The sequence below is a fragment of the Puma concolor genome, chromosome A2 (assembly GCF_028749965.1).
Source record: "Puma concolor isolate L17-30 chromosome A2, mPumCon1.1.hap2, whole genome shotgun sequence".
Lineage (NCBI taxonomy): Eukaryota > Metazoa > Chordata > Mammalia > Carnivora > Felidae > Puma > Puma concolor.
Window position 1 is genome coordinate 134,139,854 of NC_141668.1, and position 25,159 is coordinate 134,165,012.

Genomic DNA, 25,159 nt, shown 5'->3' on the forward strand with positions numbered 1-25,159 from the left:
TCATGAACTGAGTCGAGGTCGGACGCTTAACTGACTAAGCCACCCAGGCGCCCCAGGAATGATTTTTTAATGGCAAAGAAGGAGAAATTAAAAATAGTGTAAAGGATGTCGATTATTTATTGAAATATTGTTCACACATTTGTTGTATTAGTTTTAGGCATAAAGTGTAGTCATTCCATATGTCTATAAATTATGTTGTACTTAACCACAAGTGTAGCTATCACCTGAAAACATGCAACTTTATTATTACAGGATTGACTCTATTTCATCGGCTGTACCTTGTAGCCCTAGGACTTATTCATTCCATAGCTGGAAGCTGGTATCTCTCTCTCAAAGGTGTCAATTCTTTATCTAACCTAAGTATTTTGGTGGTAAACACAATTACCTCTTGTTCAGCATGTGTAAATAGGTGGGCTGTTTTCTGTGACCCTTGCTGCAAGCGTTACAAATGATGTCATTACATAAATAAATGTGGTTTCATTCTTCACTCACAAGAAAGGGGAAGGAAAAGATTTCTTAGTGCCCCAGGCCCTGTCACTAAGACCCCTCCCAATGTGGAGAACAGGCTTACTTGCCCAGAACACCTTCAGTCCCTCAGCTGAGGGCCATGGCCTTCAACATTGCAGGAATTCCCATGGTAGCCAGCAGAGGGCGTGCGAGCACCACAAACCCTGGGGGCGGGCTCCTCTCTATGCACGGTGATTGCCGGCAGAGGGCGCCCCATTGGCTTTTCTGACCCAGGGCACCTCAGAGCAGGAAGGGCTTCTGTCGCTCCCAGAGCACTCAGGGCCTCTGCCCTTGCCTGAGGACGGAGACCAGAGCTGCGTTTCCAGCAGGTTCTGCCGCCCTCCCCAGGGGAGACCTTGGGAGCCTTGCAGCAACTTGGTGTCTCCTGAGTCGCCAGAGAGAAGCTGCCTTGTTGCACTGAGTGTGGAGGAGAGGGCCCTGGGTGGCTTCCCTGGGCACTGGCCAGTCGGTCAGCAGCACAGGCCCTTGCATTTTGTGGGCTGTTCCCGTGTTTCATTCCTCACTTTCCCGGACAGTATTTGAACAAGACGTATTTTATTAAAGGACCCGTGGATCGAGGGGTCTCACGACATCACATCATGGATGCCGTGGATGGTTTGCTCCAGATTCAGGCTGGTTTCCAGGGAGAAATCCTGACAGAAATTCAGAAGACCGGGAGCTGCTTTCAGTTAGGATGTGAATACATGAAATATTCGTTCAGGACCTTCTAGAAGAATGAGCTGGGACCCACTTTCCGAGTCCTGCTGGAACCAAAGACCGAGGTAAGGGCACAAACTGTCCCCCACATCTTACATGCTTTTATAAATTTTCACGGTTATTTTTCCAACCTAGTGAAGTGATTGAAAACTACAGAAAACCTGGTAGGTAGGTGCCATTAACCTTATGTTATATTTTAGTTTAAATTCCAGGTGGTAAAGTAGAGTGTAATATTAGTTTCAGGTATAAATATAGAGCAACACTTCCACTTTCACTGGGTGCTCATCCCAGGTGCATGTCTCAATACCCATCACCTGTTTCACCCATCCCCCACCCCACTGTGGAACCCCTAAGTTTGTTTTCTAGTTAAGAGTCTGTTTGTTTGTCTCTGTCTCCTCCCCCTCCCGCCCCCTTTGTTTTCTTTCATTTCCACGCGTTAGTGAAATCACCTGGTATTTGTCTTTCTCTGACAGGCTTATTTCACCCAGCATAACATTCTCTCGCTTCATCCACCTCGTGGCAAATGAAAAGATTTCATGTTTTTTGGGCGAAATAAGGGTTCATTCCATATACTACATCTCAATTTATTCATCAGTTGATGGAAACTTGGGCAGTTTCCATAATTTGGCTGTTGTAGAAAATGCTGCTGTCAACATCAGGGTGCATGTATCCCTTTGAAGGATTATTTTTGTATTCTCTATGTAAATACCTCGTAATGAAATTGCTGGATTGTAAGGTAGTTCTATTTTGAATTTTTTGAGGACTCTCCATGATGTTTTCCAGAGTGGCTGCACCAGTTTGCATTCCTACCAACGGTGTAAGAGGTTTCCTCTTTCCCCACATCCTTGGCAACACATGTGGTTTCGTCATTCATTGATTTTAGTCATTCTGACAGATGTGATGAGTTATTTCGTTGTACTTTTGAACTGTATTTCCCGGAAGATCAGTATTGTTGAGCATCTTTTCATGTGTCTCTTAGCTGTCTGTATGTCTTCTTTGGGAAAATATCTATTTGTGTCCTCTGCCCATTTTTAATTGGAATTCTCATTCTTTGGGTGTGTATAATTATATATTTTGGACACAAGCCCTTTATCAGATGTCATTTGCAATTATGATCATGCTGTAGGTTGTGTTTTAGTTTTGTTGATTATTTCCTTGGTGACAGAAGCTTTTAATTTTTATGAAGTCCCATTCTTTTTGCTTGTGTTTCCCTTACCTCACGAGATATATCAACAAAGGTGTGTGTACAGCCATTGTCAAAGAAGATACTGCCTGTGTTATCCTCTGGGATTTTTATGGTTTCGGGTTTCACACGTAGGTCTTTATCCATGTTGGATTTATTTTTGTGTATGTTCTAAGAAAGTGGTCTGTTGTTGTTTTGTTTTGTGTTGCAAGTTGCAGTCTAGGTTTTCCAAAACCATATGTTGAGGAGACGGTTTTTTTTTTTAAGTGTATTTATTTATTTTTGAGAGAGAGAGAGAGCATGCAGAAGAGGGGCAGAGAGAAATGGACAGAAAGAATCCCACACAGGCTCTACACTGTCAGTGCAGAGCCTGACACGGATTTCAAACTGATGAACGCTGAGATCATGACCTGAGCTGAATCCAAAATTAGACGCTTCCGTGACTGAGCCACTCATGTGCCTCAAGACTATCTTTTTTTTCTATTGGATATTCTTTCCTGCTTTGTTGAGGATTAGTTGACCATATAGATGTGAGTTCATCTCTGGGTTTCCATTCTATTGATTTATGTGTCTGTGTTTTCTTTTTCTTGCTTTCTTTCTTTCTTTCTTTTTTTTTTTTTTTTGCCAGTGCCATACTGTTCTGCTCACTACAGCTTTGTAATATAACCTAAAGTCTGGAATTGTGAGGTCTCCAGCTTTGCTTTTCTTGTTCAAGTTTTATTTGGCTGTCTGGGGTCTTTTGTCGTTCCATACAAATTTGGGGATTACTTGTTCTAGTTCTGTGACAAATGTTTTGTTAGGGTGATAGGGATTGCATTACATGTGTAGATTGTTTTGAGGAGTGTAGACATTTTAACAATATTTGTTCTTCTCATCCATGAACATGAAATGTATTCTCATTTCTTTGTGTCCTCTTCCATTTCTTTCATCAGTGTTTCATAGCTTTTAGAGTATAGGCCTTTCACCTCTTTGGTTGGGTTTATTCCTGGTATGTTGTGGTACTTGGTGCACCTGTCAATGGGATTGATTCCTTACTTTCTCTTTCTGTTAATCCGTGATTCATCTATAGAAACGCAATAGATTTCTGTACATTGGTTTCTGTATATTGTGACTTGTGAAACTCATGTATCACTTCTAGCAATTTTTATGGGGGTCTTTCATGTTTTTTATAGAGAGCATCATGTCAGTTACAAATAGCGAGCGTTCCACTTCTTCCTTGCCGATTTGGTGCCTCTTATTTCTTTTTGTTGCCTGATTGCTGTGTCTAGGATTTCCAATACTATGTGGAGTAGCAGTGGTGTGAGGGGTCATCCCTGCGTTGTTCCTGACCTTCGAGGAAAAGCTTTCAGTTTTTCCCCATTGAGGATGAGATTAGCTGTGGGTTTTTCACAGATGGCCTTTAGTATGTGCAGGTAGGTTGAGTCTCAATCTATGTTGCTGAGGGTTTTTATCATGAATGGATGTGACATTTTGTCAAATGTTTTTCCCGCATCTGTGGAAAGCATCATATTGTTCTTCTCCTTTCTTCTATTACTGTGGTGCATCATGTTGATCTGTGAATGTGGAACCACCCTTGCAGCCCAGGAGTCTATCCCAGTTGATTATGGTCAATGATTCTATTAATGTATTGCTGAGTTTAGTTTGAATGCATTTTCATGAGAATTTCTGCATACATACTCATCAGGCTATTGGTCTGCAGTTTTATTTAAAAAAAAGTCTAAATATATTTTTAAATGTTTATTCATTTACTTAGAGTACATATAGGTGAGGGAGGGCAGAGGGATGGGAAAGAGAGAGAATCCTGAGCATGCTCCACACTGTCAGCACAGGGTCCAATGCGGGACACGAACCCAGGAACTGCAAGATAATGACCTAATCCGAAGTTAAGAGTTGGACAGTCAACCGACGGAGTCACCCAGGGTCCCCTGCAGTTCTCTGCTTTAGGAGAGTCTTTATCTGGTTTTGGTATCAGGGTAATGATGGCCTGATGACATGAATTGGTAAGTTTTCCTTCTTTTTTATTGTTTGTAATAATTCGAGAAGAATAGATACCACCTCTTCTTTAAATGTTTGGTAGAATTCATCAGTGAAGCCGGCTGGCCCTGAACTCTTCTTGTGTTGGGGGAGATATTTTTTTTTATTTTTTATTTTAAAAAAAAAATTTTTTTTTCAACCTTTATTTATTTTTGGGACAGAGAGAGACAGAGCATGAACGGGGGAGGGGCAGAGAGAGAGGGAGACACAGAATCAGAAACAGGCTCCAGGCTCTGAGCCATCAGCCCAGAGCCCGACGCGGGGCTCGAACTCACGGACCGCGAGATCGTGACCTGGCTGAAGTCAGACGCTTAACCGACTGCGCCACCCAGGCGCCCCGAGATATTTTTTTTTTAATTACTGATTCAGTTTCTTTCTGGTTTCAGATTTTATGTATCTTCCTGTTTCAGTTTTGGTAGTTTATGTGTTTCGAGGAATTTACCCATATTTCTCAGAGTGTCCAATTTGTTGCCTATCGTTTTCCCTAATATTATCTTCTAACTGTATTTCTGTGTTGTGGACTGTTATTTCTCCTCTCTTATTTGTGATTTTATTTGAGTCCTTTCTCTCTTCTTTGTGAAAAGTTTGCCTAGGAGGTTTTCAAGGTGATTACTGTTTTTAAAGAACCAGCCCCTGGTTTCACTGATTTGGTCTAGTGTTTTTCTGGTTTCTATTATCACTTATTTCTGCCTTAATGTTTATTATTTCCTTCTTTCTGCTGTCTTTAGGCTTGCATTGTCCTTTTTCTCATTCCTTTGGTTGTTAAGTTTCGATTGTTTGAGATTTTTCTTGCTCTGTCAGGTAGGCTTGTATTGCTATATATACTTCCATCTTAGGCTGCTTTTTTGCCTCATTCCAAAGGTTTTTTACCAGTGCATCTTCATTTTCATTTTCATTTGTTTCAGTGTATTTTTTCATTGATTTCCTGGGTGACCCATTCGTTTAGTAGCATGTTGTTTAGCCACCCTTTATTTGTGGCCTTTATTCTTTCTTCCTTCCTTCCTTCCTTCCTTCCTTCCTTCCTTCCTTCCTTCCTTCCTTCCTTTCTTTCTGTCTTTCTGTCTTTCTGTCTTTCTGTCTTTCTTTCTGGATGACTTCAAGTTTCCTAGCTTTGTGGTCAGAAAAGATGCTTGGTCTAATCTCTGTCTGGGTATCTGTTGAGGCCTGATTTGTGACCTAGAATGTGATCGATTCTGGAGAATGTCCCATGTGCACTTGAAAAGAATGTGTATTCCGCCATTTTAGTATGGAGTGTTCTGAATATATCTGTTAAACCCATCTGGTCCAGTGTATCATTCAAAGCCATTGTTTCCTTGTTGATTTTCTGTCTGTTGATGTGAGTGATATGTTAAAGTCCTCTACTCTCCTTGCATTATTATAAATGAGTTTCTTTACATTTGTTGTTAATTGTTTTGTATATTCAGTGATTATATGTTGGGTGCATAAAAATTTACAATCGTTGGATCTTCTTGTTTGGTTTCCCCTTTATTATGAGATTGTGTCCGTCTTCATCTCTTGTTACAGCTTTATTTTTTTTAATTTAAGCTTTAGTTGACGTACAGTGCGTGATTGGTTTCGGGAGTAGAATTTAGTGATTCATCAGTTACATACAATGCCCAGTGCTCATCACAACAAGTGCCCTCCTTCATACCCATCCCTCACCCATCTTCCTCCATCAACCCTCAGTTTTTGCTCTATCATTAAGAGACTCATATGGTTTGTTACCACTCTTCTCTTTTACTGCCCCTTCCCATGTTTTCATCTGTTTTGTTTCTTAAATTCCACATGAGTGAAATCATATATTTGTCTTTCTCTGTTTGACGTATTTCACTTAGCACAATACATTCTGGCTCTATTCACATCATTGCAATTGGCAACATTTCATTCTTTTTGATGGCCGAGTAATATCCCATTTTATGTATGTATGCATTACATATACGTATGTATATACATATATATGTATGTATGTGTATACATATATATACACACACACACACACACACACCTACCCCACAGCTCCTTTATACCTTCATTGGTTGATGGACATTTGGGCTTTCTCCATAGTTTGGCTATTGTTGATAATGCTGGTATAAATATTGGGTGCATGCAATTTCACTATTAGGTATTTATCCAAAGGGTACAAAAATGCAGTCTTGGTTTTAGAGTTTATTTTGCCTGATAGAAGTATTGCTACTGGCTTTCTTTTGACGTCGTTGGCATGAGAAATATTTCTTCATTCCCTCCCTTTAAGTCTGCAGATGAGTGTAGGTCCAAATAAGGCTTTGTAGGCAGCATCTAGATAGGTCTTGTTGTGTGTTTGTTTGTTTGCTTGCTTGCTTGCTTTTTTTTCTCTTGTCTATTCTGACACCCTACCCAATGTCTTTTGATTGGAGCATTTAGTCCATTTACATTCAGGGTAATTATTGATAGATATATATTTAGTGCCATTTTATTAGTTGTTTTGCCATTGTTCCTTGATGTTTTCTCTGATCCTTTGTTGTCTGTATGACTTTTGGTCTTTCATTTCCACTCAAAGAGTCTGATTTAAATATTCTTTTCTTTTGACTGGTATTACATTTATTTATTTATTTTTAATATTTATTTATTTATTTTTAAATTTAAGCCCAAGTTAGTTATCTTCTAGTGGAATCCAGTTTCAGGAGTAGAATTTAGTGATCCATCAAGTACAAAAAATACCCAGTCCTCATCCCAAGTGCCCCCCTTCATGCCCATCACCCATTTAGCCCATTCCCCTATTCACTAGCCCTCCAGGAACCCTGCATTCGTTCTCTATATTTAAGAGTCTCTTATCGTTTGATTCCGTCTGTGTGTCTTATTTCTGCTTTCCTCTCACTATGTTTATCAGTTTTATTTCTTAAATTCCACAGACGAGAGATATCATATGATGTGTGTCTTTCTATGACATATTTTGCTTAGCATAATAGAGTTCGGGTCCATCCATGTTGTTGCGAATAGCAAGATTTCATTCTTTTTGATTGCCGAGTAATATTCCATTGTATCAGTATACCACATCTTCCTCATCCATTCATCAGTCAGTGGTCATTTGGGCTCTTTGCATAATTTAGCTTTTTTTTGGTAATGCTTCTGTAAACATTGGAGTGCATGTGCCACTTTGAGTCAGCGTTTGTGTATCCCTTGGATAAATACCTAGTAGTGCAATTGCTGGGTCATTGTGGAGTTCTGTCTTTAGTTTTTGTGATAAATCTCCATACTATTGTCCAGAGTGGCTACACCAGTTTGCATTCCCACCAGCGTTGCAAAAGGGTTCCCTTTCTCTGCATCCTTGCCAGCACGTGTCGTTGCCTGAGGTGTTAATTTCAGCCATTCTGATAGGTCCGAGGGGATATCTCCTTGTGGTTTTGATTTGTATTTCCGTGATGACGACTGAGGTTGAGCAACTTTTCATGTGTGACCAATCTGGATGTCTTCTTTGTTAAAGTGTCTCTTCATGTCTTTTGCCCATTTCTTCATTGGCTTCTTTGGTTTTTGGGTGTTGAGTTTGATAATTCTTTATAGATTTTGGATATTAACCCTTTATGTGATATGTCACTTGCAAATATCTCCTCCCATTCCATTCAGCTGCCTTTTAGTTTTGCTGATTGTGTCCTCTGCTGTGCAGAAGCTTTTTATCTTGAGGTCCCAATAGTTCATTTTTGTTTTTGTTTCCCTTGCTTTTGGGGACATGACAAGCAAGAAGTTGCTGTGGCCAGGATCAAAGAGGTAGGTTGCCTGTTTTCTCTTCTAGGATTTGGATGGTTTCCTGTCTTACATTTAGATCTTTCATCCATTTTGAGGTTGTGTGTGTATGGTTTCAGAACATGGTCCAGGTTCATTCTTCTCACTCTCCAGTTTTGCCAGTACCATTTGCTGAAGAGACTCTTTTTGTCCATTGGATATTCTTCCCTGCTTTCTCACAGATGAGTCGGCCATATGTTTGAGGGTCCACTTCTGGGTTCCCTATTCTGTTCCATTGATCTCTGTGTCTGTTTTTGTGCCCGTACCATACTGTCTTGATGATTACAGAATTGTAATACACGATAAAGTCCAGAATTGTGATGGCTCCCACTTTGGTCTTCTTCTTCAAGATTACTTTGGCTATTCAGGGTCTTTTGTGGTTCCATACAAATTTTAGGATTGCTTGTTCTAGCTTCGAGAAGAATGCTGGTGCAATTTTGATTGGGATTGCATTGAATGTGTCGATAGCTTTGGGTAGTATTGACATTGTATCAATATTTGTTCTTCCAATCCATGAGCATGGAATGTTTTTCCATTTTTTTCCATTTTCTTTTTCTGTCTTCAATTTCTTTCATCGATGTTCTGTTGTTTTTTCTTTTAATGTTGTTAATGTTTATTTTTGAGAGAGAGAGCAAGAGAGAGAGAGAGAGAGAGAGAGAGCGCATGAGCAGGGGAGGGGTAGAGAGAAGAGGGAGACACAGAATCTGAAACAGGCTCCAGGCTCCAAGCTGTTCGCACAGAACGCAATGTGGGGCTTGAACCCACAAACTGGGGAATAATGACCTGAGGTGACGTCGGTGCTTAACCGACTGAGCCACCCAGGCACCCCTCTATTCTTTTGAGTGTACTGGTCTTTTACCTCTTTGGTTAGGTTGATCCCTAGGTATTTTATGGTTTTCAGTGCAATTGTAAATGAGATCAATTCCTTGATTTCTCTTTCTGTTGCTTCATTATTGGCATATAGAAATGCAATCAAATTCTGTATATTGATTTTATATACGGAGGCTTTCCTGAATTCCTGTATGAGTCCTAGAAGTTTCTTGGTGGAGTCTTGTGGATTTTCCACGGAGAGTATCACGTCTGCGAGGAGGGAAAGTTTGACCCCTCCTTGCCAATTTGGACACCTTGTATTCTTTTTGTTGTCTGATTGCTGAGGCTAGGACTTCCAACAGTATGTTGAATAACAGTGGCCAGAGTGGACATCCCTGTCGTGTTCCTAACATTAGGGGTAAAGCTCTCAGCTTTTCCCCATTGAAGATGATATTGGCTGTGGGACTTTCGTATCTGGACTTTATGCTGTTGAGGCACGATCCTTCTATCCCTCCTTTCATGAGGGTTTTCTTTTCCCATCAAGAGAGGATTCTGTATTTGGTCAAATGCTTTTTCTGCATCTGTTGAGAGGATCATGTGGTCCTTATCCTTTCTTTTATCAATGTGATGTATCCCATCAGTTGATTAGCAGACATTGAATCAGTTGTGCATCCCAGGAATAAATCCCACCTCATTGTGGGGATGAATTCTTTTTCTGTGTTGTTGGATCCAGTGTGCTAATTTTTGTTGAGAATGTTTGCATCCAGGTTCATCAGGAAAATTGGTCTGTAGTTTTCCTTTTTAGTGGGGTCTTTGTGCAGTTTGGACTCAAGGCCATGCCGGCCTCATAGAATGAGTTTGGAAGTGTTCCTTCCATTTTCTGGCCATAACCTTATCTTGTTCCTTCATTTGGGATGCATTCCTCTTGTCTTGGCATTTTGGCTGAGTATTTGCCTTCTCTGTGTTCCAAAAGCTCCTTAGGTTACCTGCCTGTGAGATAAATGGCTTTATGAAGAGGATGTCATCTAGTGTCCAGGGCCGGGCACATCAGGGAGTGTCTGTGGTGTGTGTTGCGTGCACTGTTTTGTGTTCTGGCTGCACTATCCTTCAGGCCAGTCGTATGGGCAATGTATGGTCCTTGGGCGGAACGTGGTGAGTTTTATCTAGGTCTGTTCTGATCTGCTTGTTAAATGGGACTTGGAACGACTGCCACTAGAAGTGAAGCCCTGCACAACTGTTTGGTCAAGAGAGGTGCTGTGGTCAGGGGCTTCTGCTGGTCTTCTGGGGAAGGGGCCAGCTCCATTGGGATGGAGGCAAGCTTGACCTGGAAGGCCAGTCTTGCCAGAGCACAGGGTGTGGTCTTTGATCTAAGCTGGTTAGGCAGTCAGTGTGGGAATTGGCTTGTTTCCAGTAGGCGGCTCTATGTTTATGCTGGGGGACAGAGGAGGGAAATGGCGCCACCCAGCTCCTCTGTCCCAGCTCCTTTGTCCCCTCTTTGTGACCACTGCAAAAAGACAAAGGGCTCTTTTCCTAGAGGATTTATGGAGTGAATACTAAATTAATAAAATAGCATACTCCCCATAGGAAGACATCTAAGTCCACGGTCACCATCCACCCTTCATCCCCCTCAGCCACAAAGGCTGCTTATTGTGTATGTGAAGAACTACAGAATGAGAAGGAATGACAGTCCCAGTTTCCACCCATGGAATCATAGCCCTTGTGGCTCAAAGCTCTGCCTCTAAGCCCCCGCCTGTGCCCGATCTGCTGCTCTCCTGACAGTAGGGTCTCCTCCTCTCTGGAAGTGCTATCCAGTGGCACAGAGACACATGGGGTGATAGGGATCCTGAGGTCCTGCAGAGAATCTGGAAAAAAGCATGCTCTTACAGAAACACTTCGCCTATACATGTTAATTGGGCTCAGCTAATTTATTTTAATTCAGAGGTGCTTCTCAGCATAAGTAGAGTAAAATTTGCAGGGTACTTTTGTCCTCTAAAAAAATGAGCTAAAATTCTATTAGCAAAATTAACACAAATACACTTTGATTTCTGGTGTAAATTTCCGTGTTTTACCTGTACCTGTGACACAGGACACAACAGAACCTGCTCATGTGAACCCAAGTGAAGGCCATGGTGGGGACTTGCCACACAGGTCATTTTGGAATTTTTTCTTTTCACAGCTTAACTTTCAGTGTGTGTTTTCTACAAGAAGTATGTCACCTCTTAGAGTTCAGAATGTTCATACTCAGGGCACACCTGAAGGGATTCTGGATAGCATGTTTACCACAAAAAGATCGAATGCTGATGGATGTGAAAGTTATGCTGTCTAAGACCACTCTAAATGACACATACAAAAATATAAGTTGCAGTGAAGGCAGTTCGCATTTTCAAATTGTAGAGATATCCACAGATTTTCTGAACACATTAAAACCCTTGACAGAAACAGGAGAGGAAGAAACAGCAAGAGCAGTGATGCCACATTGAGGAGATCCAGAAAGAATGAGGCAAGCCAGGAGACTTCCAAGTGGCGTGTGGGATCATCCACCTTGGCTTATTTCCAGGAACACACTGGAAAAACCCTAAGGTCCTCACCCCTAAGCACACTTAACTTGTAAACTTACCACAAAGAGATGCCAGGTGGACTATTCGGTAAAGGTTGTGCGTTTGGAAAATAAAAACACAAGCAGACATATCATACGACACAGAAACCAGAGACATTGGCAGGAGAGTGTGCTGTACAGAAAGATGCGGGTGTCAGGAGAGACTTAGAACTGAAAATGGCCAGAGCATTTCCCTCGTACTTGTTGCACTTTTGGTAGAGTCAGTATTGGTATCACTCACGGGAGTGACACCAGCTTCTGGATCTGCTAAAGGCCCTGGATGGGATGGACATTTACTCTGATTTGAGTAGACTGTTGGGGGATTCAAAACAAAACAAAACAAAACAAAAAAAACCCTCCCCACATTCCTGAAACAACTGAAACTCTTTGCTCCAGTCAGATCACAAATCACATGCAGAGGGTGTGCCTCATCCCTCAGGTGATCCCCAAGAAGTGGAAGACCCATCCTGTAAACCCCGACGAAGACCCGTAAAAGCCTTGATCACTCATCAAACAATGATGGATGGCTGGGGCTCGAGTACATGGATATACATTAGGCTGTGCCTCATGCCTCACAGAGCCCAGCCCGCGGGCAGGGCATTTCTAATGAACCGCTATGTCTGCTTTTCTGCATACAGCCCCATTCCTTCTCCACGAGAGACACCTGTACCAACACAGAGTGGAGGAAATGACAGAAAGATGATATGTCGATCATGAAACACAAGGAATGTGGTAATGGCGGCAGACACATTCCCCTCGCATCATAATGGTCTGTGGTACCACCTCTGCACCTTGGCCAAAGACCTAACACCAACAAAAATGAGTGTGCTTTACAAGTCAACTCCTACCGCTCAGATCATCTTACCAAGTGTTGCTGGTGGAGGGTTCGGGGTGGCCCCAGGGCCACCAAGGTTCAGGAGGTGGATGTGCCGAACAGCCCATGGGGGTGCATCTAGGGTCCTTGTCTGCAGAATCTTCCAGTTAATGGAGGAGGTCCCCATGGATCCACACTGTCCTGCAGAACAGAAGTGACAGCTACGTGCCTATGCCAGACAAGAGAACCAATACCAAAAGCAGCTGTAACCCAGAGAAGAACGTGTCAGCACCTGCCACCTTCTCTGCCACCAGGATCCAAGAGAGTAACATCAGTACCTGAAAACTCTGTCCCTGCCACTGGATACCACCTACAGCTTGGGGTGGTAGATGCAAGAGGAGGAACTGCTGTCACACACATCACTGCCCATGTCTGCGGAAGTAAAATGGCAAGGGTCCCGTCCTAGAGGGTTAACAGAAGTAATTACGTAGTAATGAAGTAGCATTCTCCAGACAGGCAGGCATCTATGTCCCAGTTCACCCTGCATCCCTCCTCTGCAGTGACTCCTGATGCTCTGTTTTTGGTATACTAGGAACACAACAAATTGAGTGCGAATAAATGGCTCATATTCTGCTCGTGGAATCACAGCCACTCCTGGTGAAAAGTTCTGCAGCCGGACCCTCACTTTGTCTCCTCTGCTCCTCTCCCTGAAAAGAGTCTTCCCTCTTGAAGTGGTGTCAAAGGCCTCTGAGACCTCTGGGGAGTGGAGGATGCCTGGGATCTTGCAGGGGAATGAGAGTCTTCTGTAAGGAACAAGTGACTTGTGGTGAATGTCTCCAAAGCTCAGATGTGTTCATCTTAATACATAGGGAATTCTGATTTTAAGCATACTACAGGACACAGAGTAATTAAGTCCTACAGAGAACAAGAGGTAAAAATTCACATGAGAGAATTAATTCAAGTGTGTTTTGATTTCTGGTATAAAACTCCTGGGATGTGTCATGAGACTGTATCAGCTCTAACAGTGACTGGGGACACAACCAGAAACTGCTCATATGAACACAATCGTTGGACACAATGTTCAGGTTATTTTTACCTAAGGTATAGCTGGAAGGATTCCAGACAACTCATTTACCAACAAAGACGGGAAGGTGATGAGTGATGATAATGACTTTGTCTAAGACCACTCTGAATCGCACAGGGTACAGGGACACCTGGGTGGTTCAGTCGGTTGAGTGACTGACTTCAGCTCAGGTCATGGTCTCACGGTTTGTGAGTTCAAGCCCCGCGTCGGGCTCTGTGCTGATAGGTTAGAGCCTGGAGCCTGCTTCTGATTCTGTGTCTCCCTCTCTCTCTGCTCCTTCCCCACTCGTGCTCTGTCTCTCTCTGTCTCAGAAATAAAAACATTAGAAAATTTTTTAAATTGCACAGGGCACACAATAAAAAGTTGGAGTAATGATGGGGTTTTGCATTTTTCAATTTTAAACAATATGGTAGACTTTCTAGCAGGTTAATCTCCTAGCCGGAATCAAGAAAGGAAGACACAGCAGCCACACTGTTCCCACAGAGTTGAGGTCTGGCAGGGGTGACCCAGGCCAGGAGATGTCTGTTTGGAATATGGGGTCATCCTCCTCTCGTTATTTCCAGAAACACATGGTAAAGTTTTAGGGTACTCAGCCTCTAAGCCCTTTGGGCTTCTAAACTTACCACAAAAAGATGACAGGCTGAAAATAGAGAAGCTTGTAGGCTCCTAGGTTAAGAGTGTGCATTTGGAAAACAAATAACAAGCAGACCTATCACACAACACACAAAATGAGACTAGGCCAGGGGAGCGTGCTGTACAGAGAGATGAGGGTTTCCCGAAAGTGTTACGACTGAGAATGGTCCCAGGATTTACCTTGTCCTTGTCTGCATTCTTTGTACAGTCAGAGCTGCTGTAACTCACAGAGGTTGCATCAGTTTCTGGATCTGCTAAGGACCCCAGAAGGGATAGAGGTTTATTCTACTTTAGTGGACTGTGTGAAATTAAAAGAAGCCCTCACCTCATTCCTCCAATATCTTAATATGATGCATCGTGTGAAAAAAACATATGTAATCCTGCACTGACTGTTCCTTCCTCAGAGAAGTCTCTTCTTTGTGAAGATTTTGTATCCTGGGTGGCTATCTTAACTTGGGCTTAAATGAAAGTCTTCTCCCTTCTGTCTAAAATTAAAAAAACAAACAAACTAACAACTTTTATTCACTTTGAATCAACATAGTTGTTTTGCAGTGTTGTTCAACTCTCCTATTTCCTGGTTGATCTTCTGTGTAGTTGTTCTATCCATGATTAACAGTGGGATGTTGAAATCTCTTTCTGGGAAGTACACTTCTGAACAAAAAAGGGAAGTTTAGAGTAATGACGCTGCTTTCCTTGGTGACCCTTTCCCAAAGTATCGTCCTAAACTTTTTTTTTTTTAATTTTTTCAACGTTTATTTATTTTTGGGACAGAGAGAGACAGAGCATGAACGGGGGAGGGGCAGAGAGAGAGGGAGACACAGAATCGGAAGCAGGCTCCAGGCTCGAGCCATCAGCCCAGAGCCCGAAGCGGGGCTCGAACTCACGGACCGCGAGATCGTGACCTGGCTGAAGTCGGACGCTTAACCGACTGCGCCACCCAGGCGCCCCCGTCCTAAACTATTTTTAAGCAGAAGCAATACAATGAAAACAAAGGTATAGTCCCCCAGAGTGGCTTCTTTGCAGTGGGAATATGCATGTTGTGCTACCTCCTTGCAGCATCCTTTCCTGATTTTCTAGCTGAAGGGAGTTTCTTTTCCTTCTGAACTCCTTGTCAATTTACCGAGGACCTTCGTGCTTGCATTAAATTGCTCCTTCATCGATCTCATCTCCCCTAGGAGTGTTTCAGCCCCTCTGAGGGTAGAACTTTGTCTCATTCATCCTTAGCTCCAGCTTCTTGCTCAGCGATTTTCATTCCATGGACTTTTGATAACATTTCAGAATACACGTTCAGAAGAAACGTATCATTGCTATTTGCCCACAGAGTGGTTTTAAACATGTATTATTTCACATGTGGTTTAGAGTATGGACTGTGGAGCTGGGGTCAAGATGGCAGCATGGGAGGATCGTGAACTCACCTCCTCCCATGAACACAAGAATTCAACAGCTGCTTGTGGAACAATTCCCTCTGAAAAGGATCTGAAAGATAGCTTAACAGTGTCTGTACAATAACGGATAAAAGGATAAAATATATGGAAACAGGAGATGCAGAGACACAGTCTCACAAGAAACCCCACTCCAGGTGTGGTGACCCACAGTCAGGAGGATCTCATAATACAGAAGTTGTTCCAGAGGACTGAGGGGTTTGTGAGCTACCTCAGGCATCCCAACTCTTGGGAACTACATGGCAAAGATGAGCCTCCAAGCATAGGGCCTTCAAAAAATAGGACTTACTTCCTGAAGTACTCAAGGGCTTCTGTTGAGCCGTGGTGTGGCTCACTCCTGTCTTGTCTTCTTTGTGCCTCCCACACCTGGCATTCTCAAGGATACCTGCTCTTTGAATGCTCTTCAGGATTTTTTGTTTTTTAACTACAAGCCTATTATTAGGCAAAAGCAATAGGCTGAGCCATTTGTGGGAACTTATAATGGCAAACACTTCATGGGAAATCTCCAGGGAACATGTGCTTTGAGTTTCCTAGGAACCTCCTAATTCCAAAAAATATTTATATTTTGGAGCCTCTCAGAGGCTAAGATTTCCTTGAGGTGATAAATGGCCTACAAGGTAGTTAAGCACTCTCTATGGATAATTTGTGTTTCATTTTCACAATAACACACAAGTCTGACTCTATTACTGTGCCCATTTCACACATAAGGAAACTGAGGCTCAGAGAGGGATGATATTACAAAAGTGGCAGTTCGTGGAACTGAGATGAAACCTTAGGCCTGTTTATAGACCCCCACACAATGGGAAGAATTCAGGCATCAGATGGACATCCTTTTACCACCTCTCCATTCTGTGAATGACTGAGACTGGAATCCCATAGGAGCCTCTGTCCCAGGGGCCCCTCTCCCATGTCTTACCCAATCGCACCCAGGCCAGGCAGCTCCAGTAGGTTTCTGGTGCTGGGCGCAGGAATATCTTCAGTTGGTCCCCATGGCTGAGGGCCCATGTGTCAGAGAGGATGCTAGCCACTTTCTGGGAGAGCTTAATCATTCTTCCAGAGCTCCCTTTGCTTCTTCTCCTTTGGGGTCATTGATTATCTCATCTAATCTCTGCAACAACGCTAAGAAACAGGTACCATTAACATCTCCATTTGACTGATGACAAAACTAAGGTTTTAGCTAAGCAGTTTCCTCAAGGATATTTGGTTTTAGTGACAAGGCCAGGATTTAAACACAAACCTGTTTGGCTGCCAAGCCTGTGTTTTTAGTCACTTGCTAGAACACCTCTCCTGTGAATTTGTACTTTCTAGGGCCAGGCATGGATGGGGTTTGAATCTCATGATCTTTGGTTATGAAACAGACACCTTACCAGGGGGTCTTTGCCAACATTTCAAAGTTGAAAAACTTTTTTGGTTTTACCTTTTCAAGTTGGGACCTTTGGTTTAGCACATCCTTTATCAAATTAAAGTGTGGAGAATTGTTTTGCCTTGGGTCTTGGAGTCAGAAAATTTGAAGGTCCAAGTAGCAGTTTTTCTCCTTGGTCCTCATCAGGCACACCAGGTCACAGAGAAGATTTGAAACCGGCTCCACATTTGTCTCGGGGAACCACCTAGGCAAGTTGGAGAAAAGGCAGTGTGTCGGTACGTGTCTCAGAGAGATCATCTTTGAGGTCATAGTGCTGCGAACGAATCCATAAGGTCAACAATTTCTTTATGAATACAAACAAGAGTCAGACTGCTGGAGAGAAAGAAATGGAACACGAATATCTACCAACTTCAACAACAGACTCTATTAAGGGACTTGGGATATTGGGAGGATGGGGGAGCTGTTGTCCCTGTCTCCTCTGAGAAGTGCTTACCGTTTGCAATTTCAATGCCAGCTCTGGGGCAGGAGGAACTTTCCCAGACTTGGAACAAACCAAGTACTGGATCACTTTCATTGGCTCCTAGGCCTAAAAGACAATCTCCTTTGCCTGTGGAAGGTGGGGCTTGGGGGCCGTGAGGCAAAATGAAACAATGAATATATCTTGACTTTTAATAGTATGTCAAGAGAAATAGGCCACAGACTATAGTGCCAGGTGTGGTAGACTTTAAGATAACAGACACAGAAGTCGAGTAAGATTTTATCACAAAGTCTTGCCCTGATGAAAGAGATTGCTCATCAGTCACAAGAGCCCTGAGCCCTGAACACTGAACCCACAAAAATGTCAGGGTTTCTTTTAAAAACTGTCACATTGAAAGTCCTCTAGATATTGTCCCATAAGACTGTCTCATAACAAAGTTTGTAGCATTTAGATCTGGAGAGGAGACCTTGTGATACTCAGCAGAAGAGGGAAAGGTAGACCTTAGAGTCTCGAGTTAGCAAAATCTAAGAAGGTTATTTAAAAGGAGGTATTGATAATATACATTTCAAAGCAGTCCCAGTATTTCACAAAATATCGAACACGTATCCTTTGTTGGAATTTTAACTTCATTTTTCTAACTGTGTGATGTGTAAATTTATCTGTTTCAGGTGGCTGGCGCTCTTCTTCCCAATTCCCATCCACGTTTGCAAACATAGAAAAGAGTAAACAATGACTGTTTTGGGTTATTGATAGATTTATTCAAGTTCTAGAAACTCGGGATTAGTGATTTTCATTTGATGATACTGGCATATCATCAATGTACTCAACATTAGAACAAAAATACTTGTAACAAATCATGAGAGTTCAAATGCTGTTATTAGCTTCCTACTGTCTACAATACGAACAAATTCTTTCGAGCAATGTCTGGTTAGATATAGGTTCGGTTGCTTCAACAAACACACCCAGTAACTTATTCCTTCCTTCCTGAATAGTCTGGGCATATGCAGTCCATAGCTGGCTTAGCAGCTCCACCCTCTCAGGGACTCAGGTTCCTTCTGTGAAGGTGCTCCACCACCTCTAGGGTAGAACTGAGAGGACTCAGCATCATGTCCACATCCAGGAAGTGGGAAGTGAACGTGGGAAAGGGGAGGACATGCCTCTAGCTTCAGAGAATAACCAGAAAGTTTTCCATATCACTTCTGCTCACATTTAATTGGTCTGAACTTAGTCGCCTGACTGTACGTAGCTTCGTGAGAGGCTGGGAAATGTGGTCTTTCCTTTTGAGTGGTTATGTGTTCGGCCAGAAATAGGGCATTCCATTTCTATGAGAGAACTGAGGGCATGACTATTGAGTGACCACTAACAGTTTCAGTCAGGGTCCACCCCTTTGATTAAACAACTGTCCGCAAATACACACAGAGCATCATCCCCACGCATAGAACATTGTCATATTCAAGAAATATAACCTCCAGGTCTCATAGAATGACTACATCTGGGTCAAAATTTAGTATCTCTTGCTACTCCCTGGTTCTCTCCATTCAGTAGGGATAGAATTCCTCTCTGACAAACTATAAACTAAAGCATGAGTTATGTCTAGTCTCCAAACCAACCAATATCTATCCCTGGAGTAGGATATTGCTATAAAAACTCCAATACTGGAAAGAGAAGAGTGAATAATGAGGTAACATAGGTCCCTAGCAATGATCCAACTCCCCTGGGCATGAATTATGACAGAACCCTGTCCTGGCGCTCTTTGGGGCCTCAGTTCATTCAGTAGGTCCTGATTCTGCTGTCTGGGAAGCATTCCTTCCTCTGCTGTCATCTTTAGCTTTTGTCTTTCCCTCTGGAACATTCTTTCATGTTCATCATCCTCTGTGGACAAATCTGAGGTGGGTGTTTGGAAGAATATACCCTTCTTGAGGACAGGATGGCTTTTGCAGCCCACTTCCTGCTGCGCAGAAAGGGGATCATAAGGATTGTATTAGAGGTCAAACTAGTCTATGCCTTATTGACAATGGCGTTACAAGAAAGGATATGCTCTCTCCTCCCCATTTTCCTAGGCTATGGTTTCTTTTGCAAGAAAATTCCCTCAAACATTTAGGCTTCTGGTCTACTTTTATGTCTGTCAAATTCCATATGTAAATAATCCTACTGAAATATTTTGTTCAGGCATAGTTTTGGGGCCTGAAAACTCTGGTCTTCTGTGTAGCTTGTTCTGGGCTTTACCAAGTCTCCCTACTAAATCAATGAGAGCTATTTTGCACTTAGCCAGTTTACCTTGAGTCAGCCATATTGGGGAGGTGACTGAGAAAGGCTTGGGTGTCCTGTCCTGCTTAGGCTACCTATTGAAAGCCACGTGTAATTCCTTCAGTTTGGGGTGCAGAAGTTTTTGCCTCTCTCAGGCTTTGGCGGCACTAGTCACTCTCGTTGCCGCCAAATTGGATTGTCATCTACAGGCAGAAAGAGCTTCCTTAGAAGAGCTGTATACCCCTGAATCAGTGCTGGCAGACTGGCCGACCCTAGCCTGAGGTCTGTTTGTGGCAGGTTCCTGGTGAAAGTGGCAAAATGCATCCCACAGACACCACGTTCCAAATATTACGATTAATTTCTTCTTGAGTTTCAGGTTCTGATCGCATGTGATCCGCCACGAGAATGATCATAGACAACAGCTTAGTGTTTTGTCACAACATAAAAACTGTCACCAGACTTGCCACCAGACTGTAATACCTGTGCCTTCCCACCTACTGCCTGCCCACCAAACCTATGCCACTTATGTTGGGTTCTACACTAGCAGCCACTCCCTTCTCTTATCAAATTCTGTAATAGTTTGGATATAGAGCGCGTTGCTCTAACAGGGGCTATAAATAACCGTGGCTTCAACAAAATATGTATTTCTCTTTCATGTAACAGTCTAGGTATATGTTCAAACCCACAATGGTTACCCTATAGTGTCAGATACCCAGGATTCTGTATGCTTGCTCTGTGGTTCCTTACTGACAAGGTCAAAGATGACTCAGCACAGCAGATCTGCTTGCAGCCAGCAGGCAAGGAAAATGGGGAGGGGAGAGCGTATCCTTTCTTTTAACGCCATTGCCCATAGCACACCTCACTTCCATTTGCATTCTGTTGACCATAACTTAACACTTCCTGGTAATGTAAAGGCTCAGTCTACAAAGCCATGTACCCAACCAAATATCAGGAATTCTCTCAATATGAGAGAAGGTGGGAATGGATGTTAGGTGGCAACAAGCAGTACTGTTGCCAAGTCAATAATCCTGACTCCACTCTTCACTTCCCAGCCTCTCCTCAACATATGGTCATCTGGGTTCTGGCCTTCACCTCCCAGTTGTATCATTCCCACCGAGGTCATCCTGTCGTAGCTCAATGCAAGTTGTCTCTTGCCCTTCTCGATCCCACTGTAGCAACTGACCCATCAGACCTCTCCCTCTCTCCCAACCCCAATAGCTAATCATCAAGACCTCTCACGTGTATGTCTTGAAACAATTGCCTCATCGTCCCACTACTTCCAGTCTTGCGCAACTAACATAGGCCAGGCCACCATCATCTCATGCGCAGCCTTAAAATTGGCCTGTTTACTTTTCCTGCCACCCACTTCCATTTCACGTCAACCCATTCTCCATCTCCAATCAGAGTGATCTTTTAACAATGAAAGCTCAGCAATCAGTCAGTGAATGATTGAAATTCTTCAATGGCTTCTCAGTACTTTCCGGAAAAAGCACAAAGTTCTTTACTGGTTTGCAAGGTCCTGCAGAAGCAGGCTTTGGTTACTTCTCCAGCTTCATCTCTTAAAAGAAGCCTGTATTCTCTCCTCACCTTTTTGCTCCAGGTATACTGAAGTACCACGTATGTATCTATTTCCCAGGTCCTCTTGTATCTCTGGTGGCTGTTACTATGTTTCAGGCATTATCCAAAGTCATTTTCACACATTGGAATTTTGTTCATTTATCTCTTTATTTTGGTCTTTATTTACTTACTTATTATTTTTGATGAATAAAAATTTTATGTATTTGAGACTTACAATGTGATATGTTGATATATGCATACACTGTGAAGTGATAACCACAATGAAACTAGTTAACATATCCATCACCACCCATAGCTACTTTGTTTTTGTGGTGTGGTTAGAATGCTTGAGATCTAGTCTCTTCGTCAATTTCAAGTATACAATATGGCTGTATGTTAGGTCGCTAGAACTTGTGCATCTTACAATGGAAAGTTTGTACGTTTTGATCAGTATCTCCCCCTTTTGCCCATCCTCCAGCCTCTGGTAACTACCCTTCAACTCTCTGTCTCTACAAGTTCAACTTTTCTTTAGATGAAGAGTTCACATGTGCATGAGATTATACAATATCTGTCTGTTTGCGTCTGACTAATTTCACTTAGAATCATGTCCTCTGGGTTCACCCACGTTGTCAGAAATGGTAGAACTTCCTTCTTTCTTCTGGCCAGATACTATTCCACTGAATGCACAGGCCATTTTTCTTTCTTTTGATGGGCACTTCAAGTTGTTTCCATATCTTGGCTACTGAATAATATCGCAATGAACATGGGAGTACAGATGTCTCATTGAGATAGTGATCTACACCCAGAAGTGGGATTGCTGGATCATATGGTATTTCTATTTTTAACTTTTTGAGAACCCCCAAACTGTTTTCCACAATGGCTGTACCAATTTACATTCCTGGAAATAGTGCTTAAGGGTTCACCCTTCCTCCACATCCTTGCCCACAGTTGTTATCTTTTGACTTTTGGAGAATAGCCATCCTAACAAACAGGTGTGAGGTAATAGCTCATTGTGGTTTGGGTTTGCATTTGCCTGACAATTAGCGATGTTGAGCATCTTTTCTCATACCGGTTAGCCTTCTGTATGTCTTCTTTGGAAAAAGTCTATTTGGGTCCTTGCCCACTTTTTCACCCTGTTATATGGTTTCTTTGCTGTTGACTTTGGGAAAATTGTAAGAGGAAACGTTATTTAAAGTGGAAGTGTTGAATTACTCTATTGTATACCTGAAACGAATGCAACACTGTATGCTAATGAACTGGAAAGAAAATAAAACCTTAAAGAAAATGGAGTCAGGGGGCCAGAAGGGGGAAGCTCACAGGCTCTACCACGTGTCATTTCCTGCAGACCCACTGGGAGAGACATATCTTGTAAGCTGACACTACTTCAGCTACTGCTATACTACCTCAGCAAGAGGAAGAAAGGTCTTTCTTCTTCCCTCATGATGGCCCAGCTGATGACGGTCACAACTTAAGCAATGAAAAGCCACTATACTTGGATCTCCCAGTTTACTCCAATGGACTTTCACTAGATCATAGCCCTCCCAATTTCTTCCTTTCCTCTACAAAAGTGTTCCTCTCCTTTGTTCTCCAGACTTGCTATAGCTTCCTTCTCCCAAGGGGCAGTTCTCTGCTATTCCTAAATAAGCATTTTCTTTTCCTGGTAACATAACTGGTAGTTTTATTTTTAAGGTTAACTATTCATGTGAACTCCTTATTTGTTTTGTATATTAACTCTTTCTTGGAGATGGTCTGCAAATGTATTCTCCGATTCTGTAGGTTGCTTTTCCATTTTGTTGATGGTTTCCTTCCCTTTCCTTCCCTGTGCTTTTTAGTTTGATGTGGGCCCAATTTTAATTATAGTTAATTATAATTATATATATATGTTTATATATATATATATATATAAATATATATAATATATAAAAAATAAATATATTTTTTATATTTATATATATATTTATATAAATATATAATATATATATTTATTTATATAAATATATAATATATATATTTATTTATATAAATATATAATATATATATTTATTTATATTTTTTGTGCATTATGTGCATTATATTTTGTGCATTTTGTGTATATTTTGTGCATTATAAAATATAAACATGTATTTATATATATAAATAATATATATATATTTATATATATTTATATATATTTTTAATAATAATAATATTAATATGTATATATTATTATATATATTTATATTTATATAATATATATTATATATTTTATTATATTATATGTTATTATATATTATATATATTATTATATTATATTTATATTATACATTATATAATTATATATATATACACATGTATATATACATTATATATATTTATATTTATATATTATTATATATATAATATATTCATATTATATATAAAATATATATTTATTTATAGATATAAATAAAAAATATATAATAAAAAAATATATAAAATATATAAAATAAAATACATAAAAAATATATATATAAAATATATATATACAAATATATGTATTATAAATATATAAAAAATATATATAATTATATAATTATATATATAAATATATATAAATATATATATTAGATATATATAAATATATATAAATAAAATATATATATTTATATATATTATATAATTATAATTAAAAATAAAAAATTATTTTTACTTTTACTGCCTATGCTTTTGGTGCCAATCCCAAAATCTCATTGCCTAGAGCATAATCAAAGAGCTTTCCTCTTTGATTTTTCCTAGAAGTATGATGGTTTCAGGTGTTACATTTAAGTCTTTAAGCCATTTTAAGTAGATTTTTGTGTATCATGTAAGGGAAGGGTTCACTTTCATTCTTTTGCATGTAGATATACAGTTTTCCCAACAGAATCTAATGAAGAGATAGATTGTCTCATATTCACCCATTGCTGGGGGTCACCTTTGGGGAGTCCCCTTTGATTTTTTTTTTCAACGTTTATTTTATTTTTGGGACAGAGAGAGACAGAGCATGAACGGGGGAGGCGCAGAGAGAGAGGGAGACACAGAATCGGAAACAGGCTCCAGGCTCCGAGCCATCAGCCCAGAGCCTGACGCGGGGCTCGAACTCACGGACCGCGAGATCGTGACCTGGCTGAAGTCGGACGCTTAACCGACTGCGCCACCCAGTCGCCCCTGGGGAGTCCCCTTTGTGGCAGCTCATTTCTGAGGTTCACAGACACCCATACTCACTAAGAAATAAACAGACACCACAAGCACAGAATCACACCCAGCCTCACCTGGGAACACAGGTATGGGGCTTATGGACAGATTCACACACAGACCCACACTGCAGACACGGCCAGTGACACCCCGAGGAGAACACACACACGCACACCCACACCCACACCCACACACACACACACACACACACACACACACACACACACACAGACACCACACACGGTAAGACCCAAGGGGCAGCAAATTCACACACATAACTAATATATACACGTACAAAACCCAGACATACATAGACACTCCCATAGAGACACACATGCCCCCAGATATGTACATAATGGAAGGGGCTTTTGAAAAGCCATGGTCATGCGGGGTGTCCTTTGTGAGCTATCAGGGTCGAAGGCAGCTGATTGGTGGAGAGAGAGCATAAAGCGTCTGAATTGCTATGCCAATGCTCAAACAGGTGAAGACTTGGATGAAGAGAGATCTTCGTCTGCTCCACCTGCTACTGACAGTCTACTTAACTGGCTACTTGTGGCCTACTCATCTAGTGATTTACTGACCTGCTGAGCTACTAACTTGTCTGAACCCTCCTCCCTCCCTTCTTGTACTTGATCTGATCCGGGTACTCTCCCTGACCCCCTTCTTCTCCTGCCACACCCCCCTCCCCAATCCCATCCCCATTTAAACCCCGCCCCCCACCTCACCCCCTTTCCCACCCCGTCCCTTCC

General features: G+C 41.6%; 1 protein-coding gene across 7 annotated transcripts in view; it reads right to left on the reverse strand.

Moving 5' to 3' along the window:
• Window positions 1-25,159, reverse strand: part of LOC147583527 (transport and Golgi organization protein 1 homolog) — a 136,500-nt gene that overhangs the window by 58,351 nt on the left and 52,990 nt on the right. For 6 of the 7 annotated variants that reach the window (XR_015241894.1, XR_015241892.1, XR_015241891.1 and 3 more), the window contains exon 3: window positions 16,994-17,183. The exons of the other annotated variant lie outside the window; for it this stretch is intronic. The gene's annotated coding sequence lies outside the window, so the exon portion shown is untranslated. The remainder of the gene's footprint in view (window positions 1-16,993; window positions 17,184-25,159) is intronic. 7 annotated transcript variants of the gene reach the window in all.